Source organism: Odocoileus virginianus, chromosome 19, assembly GCF_023699985.2.
Source record: "Odocoileus virginianus isolate 20LAN1187 ecotype Illinois chromosome 19, Ovbor_1.2, whole genome shotgun sequence".
Lineage (NCBI taxonomy): Eukaryota > Metazoa > Chordata > Mammalia > Artiodactyla > Cervidae > Odocoileus > Odocoileus virginianus.
The window spans coordinates 9,340,734-9,348,300 of record NC_069692.1 but is presented as its reverse complement, the minus strand read 5'-3'; the positions used below and the strand labels follow the sequence as shown (position 1 = coordinate 9,348,300).

Below are 7,567 nucleotides of genomic sequence, written 5' to 3'. Positions count from 1 at the left end.
ATCCAGGGATCAAACCCAGGCTCTTTGCATTAGAAGGCAGAGTCTTAACCACTGGACTGTTGAGGAAGTCCTTGGGCAAGGATTTTTTTAAACATACTCTATAACCAGTAATTAATTGTTTACAAATTGCCTAGTTACTTTTCAGGTTATATAATAGAATTGAGAAGCAAAATACAGTTTTTAGAATTTGTGCTACTAGAGACTAAACAAACTAAAGTTACTCAGCAGTTTTCAGAAAGAAATTCAGCTTTTTGAAAAAAAAGAATTAAAATTGTACCATAGGAATATTTCTTATCTATAAGCCTTAGCTGAATATCTAATCATTTTTGAAGTCAAAGGGTTATGAATATTTTTAATGTTTTTTATTTTGCTACATTTTGCCAAATTACTCTCCAGAAAGTTAGCATCAATTTACTTTTCCACCAAAGTATGTTGTTTTATCAGTTGGTAGTTGTAAACTCTGCAAGAAAGAGTCTGTACCTTTTTTGCTTTTATTACTATGCACCTTGTCAGGTACAGTGTCTCATTTTATAATAGAAACTCAATAAATGTTTTTGAATAAAGAAAGAAATGTGTTTAACAATGGCTGTTTTGAGACTTTTAAGTATTTTTTACCCCTCTGGCTTTTCTTTATATGCTGTTTTGCATATGTATGTTTCTACTTAAGAAAGAAATTACCCTCTTTTCATTGCTTTGCCTATTTTGAATTACCAGGTATGCAGGAAAGGGATAATTAACCTACAAAGAGTATTACAAAACTTAATTTAAGGGGTTACAAAGAATCTGACATGACTAAGCAACTAGGCACAGTGTGGTTCAGTACAACTATTATAGTGTTGTTTGGTTGCTCAGTGTCCTACTGTTTGCAACCATGGACTGCAGCTTCCAATCTTCCCTGTCTTTTACCATCTCCCAGAGCTTGCTCAAACTCATGTCCATCAAGTCAGTGATGCCATACAACCATCTCATCCTCTGTCATCCCCTTAGCGTCCTGCTTTCAATCCTTCCCGGCATCAGGGTCTTATCTAATGAATCAGCTCTTTATATCAGGTGGCCACAGTATTGGAGTTTCAGCTTTAGCATCAGTCCTTCCAGTGAATATTCAGGATTGATTTCCTTTAAGATTGACTAGTTGGATCTCCTTGCAGTCCAAGGGACTCTAAAGAATCGTCTCCAATACCACAATTTCAAAAGCAGCATTTCTTTGGTGTTCAGCCTTTGTTATGGTTCAACTCTCATACCCATACATGACTACTGGAAAAACCATAGCTTTGACTATATGGACCTTTGTCAGCAAAGTAACGTCTCTGCTTTTTAATACGTTGTCTAGGTTTGTCATAGCTCTTTTTCCAAGGAGCTAGTGTCTTTGAATTTCATGGCTGCAGTCACCATTTGGAGTGATTTTGGAGCCCAAGATAAATAAAGTCTGTCACTGTTTCCATTGTTTCCTCATCTGTATGCCATGAAATGATGGGACTGGATGCTTTGATCTTAGTATTTTGAATGCTGTGTTTTAAGCCAGCTTTTTCACTCTCTTCTTTCACCTTCATCAAGAGGCTTATTAGTTCCTCTTCACTTTCTGCCATAAGGGTGGTGTCATCTGCATATCTGAGGTTGTTGATATTTCTCCCATCAGTCTTGATTCCAGCTTGTGCTTCATCCAGCCCTGCATTTTGCATGATGTATTCTGCATATAAGTTAAATAAGCGTGAAGTGAAAGTCACTCAGTCATGTCTGACTCTTGGCAACCCCATGGACTGTACAGTCCTTGGAATTCTCTAGGCCAGAATACTGGAGTGGGTAGCCAAGGGATCCAGGGCATTGCCCCACGCCAGGGATCAAACCCTGATATCCTGCACTGCAGACAGACTCTTTACCATCTGAGCCACCAGGGAAGCCCAAGTTAAATAAACAGGGTGACAGTATACAACCTTGACACACTGCTTTCCCAGTTTTGAACCAGTCTATTGTTCCATGTTCAGTTCTGTTTTCTTGACCTGCACACAGGTTTCTCAGGAGGCAGGTTAGGTGGTCTGGTATTCCCATCTCTAAGAATTTTCCATAATTTGTTGTGATCCACATAGTCAGTGTCTTTAGCATAGTCAGTGAAGCAGAAGTAAATTTTTTTTTAAATTCTCTTGCTTTTTCTATGATCCAGTGGATGTTGGCAGTTTGATCTCTGGTTCCTCTGCCTTTTCTAAGTCCAGCTTGTATACTTGACAGTTCTCGGTTCATGTACTGTTGAAGCTTAGCTTGGAGGATTTTGAGCATGACCTTGCTAGCTAATACAACTATTATTTCTTCTTAATCACTGATTAATCACTTCGGTAATGTCCCATCTTGTGTTTTACCTTATCCATTATATTTCTGATGTGAATTATTTTATTGTTCATTTCCAGAAATACCATTAGGTTCTTCTCCTGTAAGTTTTGAAAGTCTCAAGTTCCCTGGGCATACATTTGATACTTTTTTTATTTCTTTATACATACTTAATATCTATTCGTCCATAATTAAAATCCCTTCCACTCTGTGGTTCTGATTCTGTGCCTTGCTTCTGCTGAGCTGCTCACGTATTGGGTAACTGTGCCAGCAAACTCATCCTCTCCTTGAAACTTCATCTGTGGGAGTTCTTTGAGACCTGGATAGAAGGTATGATCTTGCAGAGAGGATTATTTGCAAGGCTCCATAAACAGGGTGGAATTCTAATTCCAAACATGGACTAGTGTGGACCTGGGATTAGGAATTGTCAGGGATGCCTTTCCCTTCCTCCCCATTCCAGACTGAGTCAAGGCTTAGGCAGGCAAGTAGGTTCACCCACTGTCTGCTTCTAGAACATGGGTTGTTTGTTTCCCCAAGTTGTTCATTGCATGGGAAAGGCTGGGATTCTGATCCAACCTCCTATTTTGCAGGGCCTCAGCCTTGTCCTCTGACTACCAAAATCCCCCAGGCTAAAGCTCATACTCTAGTCTAGACCTTCAAAATGGGAAGAGGCCTTAGGGAGACTCTTTCTTCAGCCCTGCCTTACCAAGAGGCACAGGATTCTTTTCCCGCCAGAGGATTCAGTTATTCTTCTAACAGTTAAACTATGGGCTTTACTTTAAAAAAAAATATTTAGTCAGCATATTTAGTCTTTTATATTGAGAGGACTTCTTCTGACATCAGGTCTACAGTATTGGAGTTAGATCTTTTGCTTTCTTAAAAGGAAAATCTTCTTCGTAAGTTACACTCATAGGTCAGTTTAATTTTCTAGATCACAACCAAGAGCAGAGAAATATGTTAAAAGTAGCAGTAGACCATTTTGAGTCTGTAAGAATGCAGTGAGTTCTATGCCAAGTGTTATATAGGGTTGATTTTATTTAATCCACCATCACTATTCTGTGAGAGAAGTACTATCATTCATGTGGTAAAGATGACACCTAAGCTTAGCAAGTTTCCTATAAATTGCCCCCAAGACTACAGAACTAATTGAAAGCAGGAGGAGAAGGGGATGGCTGAGGATGAAATGGTGATGGCATCACTGACTCAATGCACATGAGTTTGAGCAAGCTTCGGGAATTGGTGATGGATAGGGAAGCTTGACGTGCTGCAGTCCATGGGGTCTCAGAGTCAGACACAACTAAGCGACTGAACTGAACAGAACTAATGGGCTTCCCCGGTGGCTCAGTGGTCAAGAATCCACCTGCAGTGCAGAAGATTGAGAAACCCAAGTTTGATCTCTGGGTTGGGAAGATCCCCTGGAGGAGAAAATGGCAACCCACTCCAGTATTCTTGCCCAGAAAATCCCATGGACAGAGGACCTGGCAATCTATAGACAATGGGGTCACAAATGAGTTGGACACAACTGAGCACCTAAACAGCAACAATAAACAGAACTAATAGGAAATTTATAATCTTGACCTTGGATCATCATGAAAAGGTTAAATTATGCCTGATGAAATCTTTTTAGACTTGGTGCATTGCTATTTTTAAAGGCACCAAAATGTGTAATATATCTTAAATTTCCATTTAAATTGTGTTATTGCAGATCAGCATGCTGTTACCCTATTAAAAAGATAAGCATATCAAAGAAGTAGTGAAGGCAATTTAACTTCCTTTCTTTACTACTTTGCCTCCTCAGAGAAAAATTACTCCTAGAATACTTCCCAAGGATTTTCTGGATATGAAATCCCAAAGTGCATTTATCAGCCTGGATGGGAAGGGAAACTTTGGTCAAGGATTTTAGAGATTAATTGCTAGCCGTGGATCCATTTTGGTCCATAATTCACCCCAAAACACTTTTCTCCCACAATTTTAGCCAACTATGTGGCATTTGGTTATAGTGTTAATATATAGTAGTTCTCTTTATGAAAATGTGTTTTTTTAATTTATATACTTTTTTTTTTCCCCCAGTTGAGCTTTAATGTTAGGAATCAGACTTGGAAAATGAGACTTTTCTTAGTAATTTCATATGGTGGTATTTGAAGTACTGTCTTCCCAGGTAGTGAGTGTTTATATTGAACCTTCTTGTGTGTGTGACAGTGTTTCCTGTTGGCCGCTTTGGGTGTAGATGTTGAAACTGCCATGTCTGTGTTTTTCTCAAGCAAATTTTCTTTCTCCTACTCAGTCAAATTGTTTCTCCTAAAGTATCCAGTCTTTATCAGTCCAGGAAAATGAGGAAAAAGACTTCTGGGAAGACACTCTGCCCAAATCCAAAAGAATGGTTTCCCTAGGGTTTTGACTTCCTCCTGCCAGGGTAGTCATTGAGATCCATGCTGCTGCCCCGGGTCCTCCGCTGATGACCTTGACCTTGTAGTCATCTGCCCTCCTAGGTCTGGTTACTTTTATGGCCAGGACCTATAAAAAGAGCAGGAGTTGCCACCACTTTGGAACTTAACCCACCCCTCCCCTGACTTTCATCTCAGGAATTCTGTTTTTTCCTTGTGAGGCCACCAACTCCCCTAGCCTTGGAAGCACTCACCTCAAGAGTAAGGAAGGCCAGGAGTTATACTCATGAGGGTCTTTTCTGTGCCTTCTATGCATGAGGTAAGGCCAGGACAGCAAAAGCCATCCTATAAGTTCTTTTGTGAATGAATCCGTAGTAGCAAATAAAGACAGTGCACTGGTTTATATCTCATTATACCAAAGTCCAGGAGATAATAGAATACATGGGAGCGTGGCATGCTGCGGTCCGTGGAGTTGCAGAAAGTAGGGCATGACTTAGCAACTGAACAACAACAATTCCAAACCTTATGCTTCGGTGGTATCTAAGCTCAACTAGGAATCTGTTATGGAAAATGCTTTGGTCTTCTTTTGAACTTTTTCATCAAGTAAACTCAGGTGTGTTTCTTAATGCCTGATACCATCGTTTTCTCATTTGTAAAGTGACTTTTAAAAACCTCATAATAATTAAGTCATGCATGTAAACAGCAGAAAAAGCTCAGATTTGTGAAGGGCTTGTGTGACAGATTCAGTAGAGAAAAGATTTTGACTTACCCTTTATTTCCCTGATAGGAGGGTAAATTTGTCTTGTCCTTTCAGAAACTAAAAGATGACTTGAAGAGAGAGAAAACTACAGCAAAAACTAAGTCATTACCTTAGTTTTCTTCCTGACATTCACTGCTGTCTGTGCACTGGTGCTGCCTCCTCTCTTTTCTCCTCTTTTCCTTTTTGTTTCTTCCTGTTAGAGCCTTTGTTTTCTCCCAGGAGAAATTGGACATTCATTTTCTTATAAGAATGTGTTCCTTTCAATGCTAGGAAAAAGCATTAGAAAAAAAAATTCTCATTTCGTACTGTCATTTTGTTCCACATCCTTTAGAAAAGGAGGAGAAAGCAGGATTTTCTAGGCAGAATCTTAGCTTTTCCCTTGCTCTCTAAGCGCCCCCTGTATCACTTCTCTACAATCATCAGTGTTAGTTTTCAGGATCAATGGGTAGAAACCAGCTTTTAATAACTTCCGTGTCTGAAGTTGGCATGGGGGTGTGGCATGGGGGTGGGACAGCTGAACATGCGCAGGTGTTACCTGTAACTCCCCCAATTGGTTGTTGCATCCAGATGTGAGCATACCTTCAGCTAACTTTCTCCAAGCAACAGATGGTACCTGTCTAAGTGCCCTTTCCATATGCTGGGGGTAGATCCCACTGTATTTGTTTTTTCTGTTTTAAAGTTATATTTGCAGTGTGTGCAGATGATAGGTGTTTACAGTCATTTTCTTAAAACAGTACCATTAAATCTTTATCAGATCTGTATCTTCTTTTACTCGCCAACATCATTTTATCCACCCCAATACTTATATATCTCCCATTCAAGTCAGTGTTCCATTCATGGAGCTAAAAAAAACAGTAAGTAATTTACCAATTGTTAATATATTCTGAATGTGCCAGCATTCTATGAGTTTATGGAAACAAAATGTATGCCCCATGGTCTTCTTTGTTGTTATCTTAAGGATGCTCTAGTAATAGTCTTTAAGGTATATTAATGTGAGGAATAGAAAATCATTACATACTTAGATATCAGTAAACTCTCTATAGAAATGTCTGAATACTTTATGAACTTTGCTATATTTCATAATTAAATAAGACATCAAATACTGGGTATTTAATGCACAGAGTCTCAGAAATGATAGGCTCAAGAATCAAGATCCTTTTTTAAGCATGGACTCAGAATTCTATCAGACATATGTGGTATGAAAGCAAAACCCTCCTACACGTTGACTGTAAGACCCCTCTGAGCTTCTGTTTGTTCTTCTGTATATTAATAGTATTCGTTACTTTATGAGAATTGTAATTCTGAAGTCAACGAGTATATGACAAGTGTTTAGAGAAAAATAAATGCTAAGTAAATAGTCCTTTTCTTTTATCCCTATTATTAGTCCCTCTATATCTAATTTTGATCATCAACCTCTATTACAGTTAGAGACTTGGTCCTCCTCTCTGCTGTCTATATACTACTTTAGTTCAATAAGCCATGTTATAAACCAGATATTAGGTTCTATAAAGGATCCCAAAAAAGACAATAAAATTAACTCCTGTGCTTTTATCACTTCCTGCTCAGGCTGCCGTTGCTTACTATGACTGTAACTGCTTAAGTGTAGTCCCAAAGTTTCCAATGAGATCATAAATTCCTTGAAAACAGGAACATCATCTTAAACTTATATAATTCACAGTGTCCAAAACATTGCTGCATGTTGGCCCAACTATTCAAGGAGAGAATAGCTTTAAAAATTCTGATTCTAGGGGACAGACCATATGGACAAGTAGAAATGGCTAGACTTGTGGAGAACTGGAGAGAGAGAGTGAACCAGCTGATTGCTGAGTACCTCTTCAACCCTGGGTTCTGTCAGCCTTCATTACCATGTGAAATCAGAAGGTAAAAGCAGAGAAGAGAGATATCAAACCTCAAATATAAAAACATCTTTTGGGGTGGTCATTTTTCAGTACAATACTTATTTTTGAAATGATATATTTGCACTTGTGTTTGTGTGTATGTGTGTGTGCATGTGCATGCACTCATTGTGTCTGACTCCGCAGCCCCATGGACTGTATCTCACCAGGTACTTGTTTTTGAAATCATCTAATTGTACATGAATTTT

The 7,567-nt window shown here is 38.9% G+C and overlaps 1 protein-coding gene across 2 annotated transcripts in view; it reads left to right on the top strand.

The window, feature by feature from the left end:
- The window catches only part of UBE3D (ubiquitin protein ligase E3D), a 164,553-nt gene that overhangs the window by 126,141 nt on the left and 30,845 nt on the right, over positions 1–7,567 (top strand). The gene's annotated exons all lie outside the window — the stretch shown is intronic.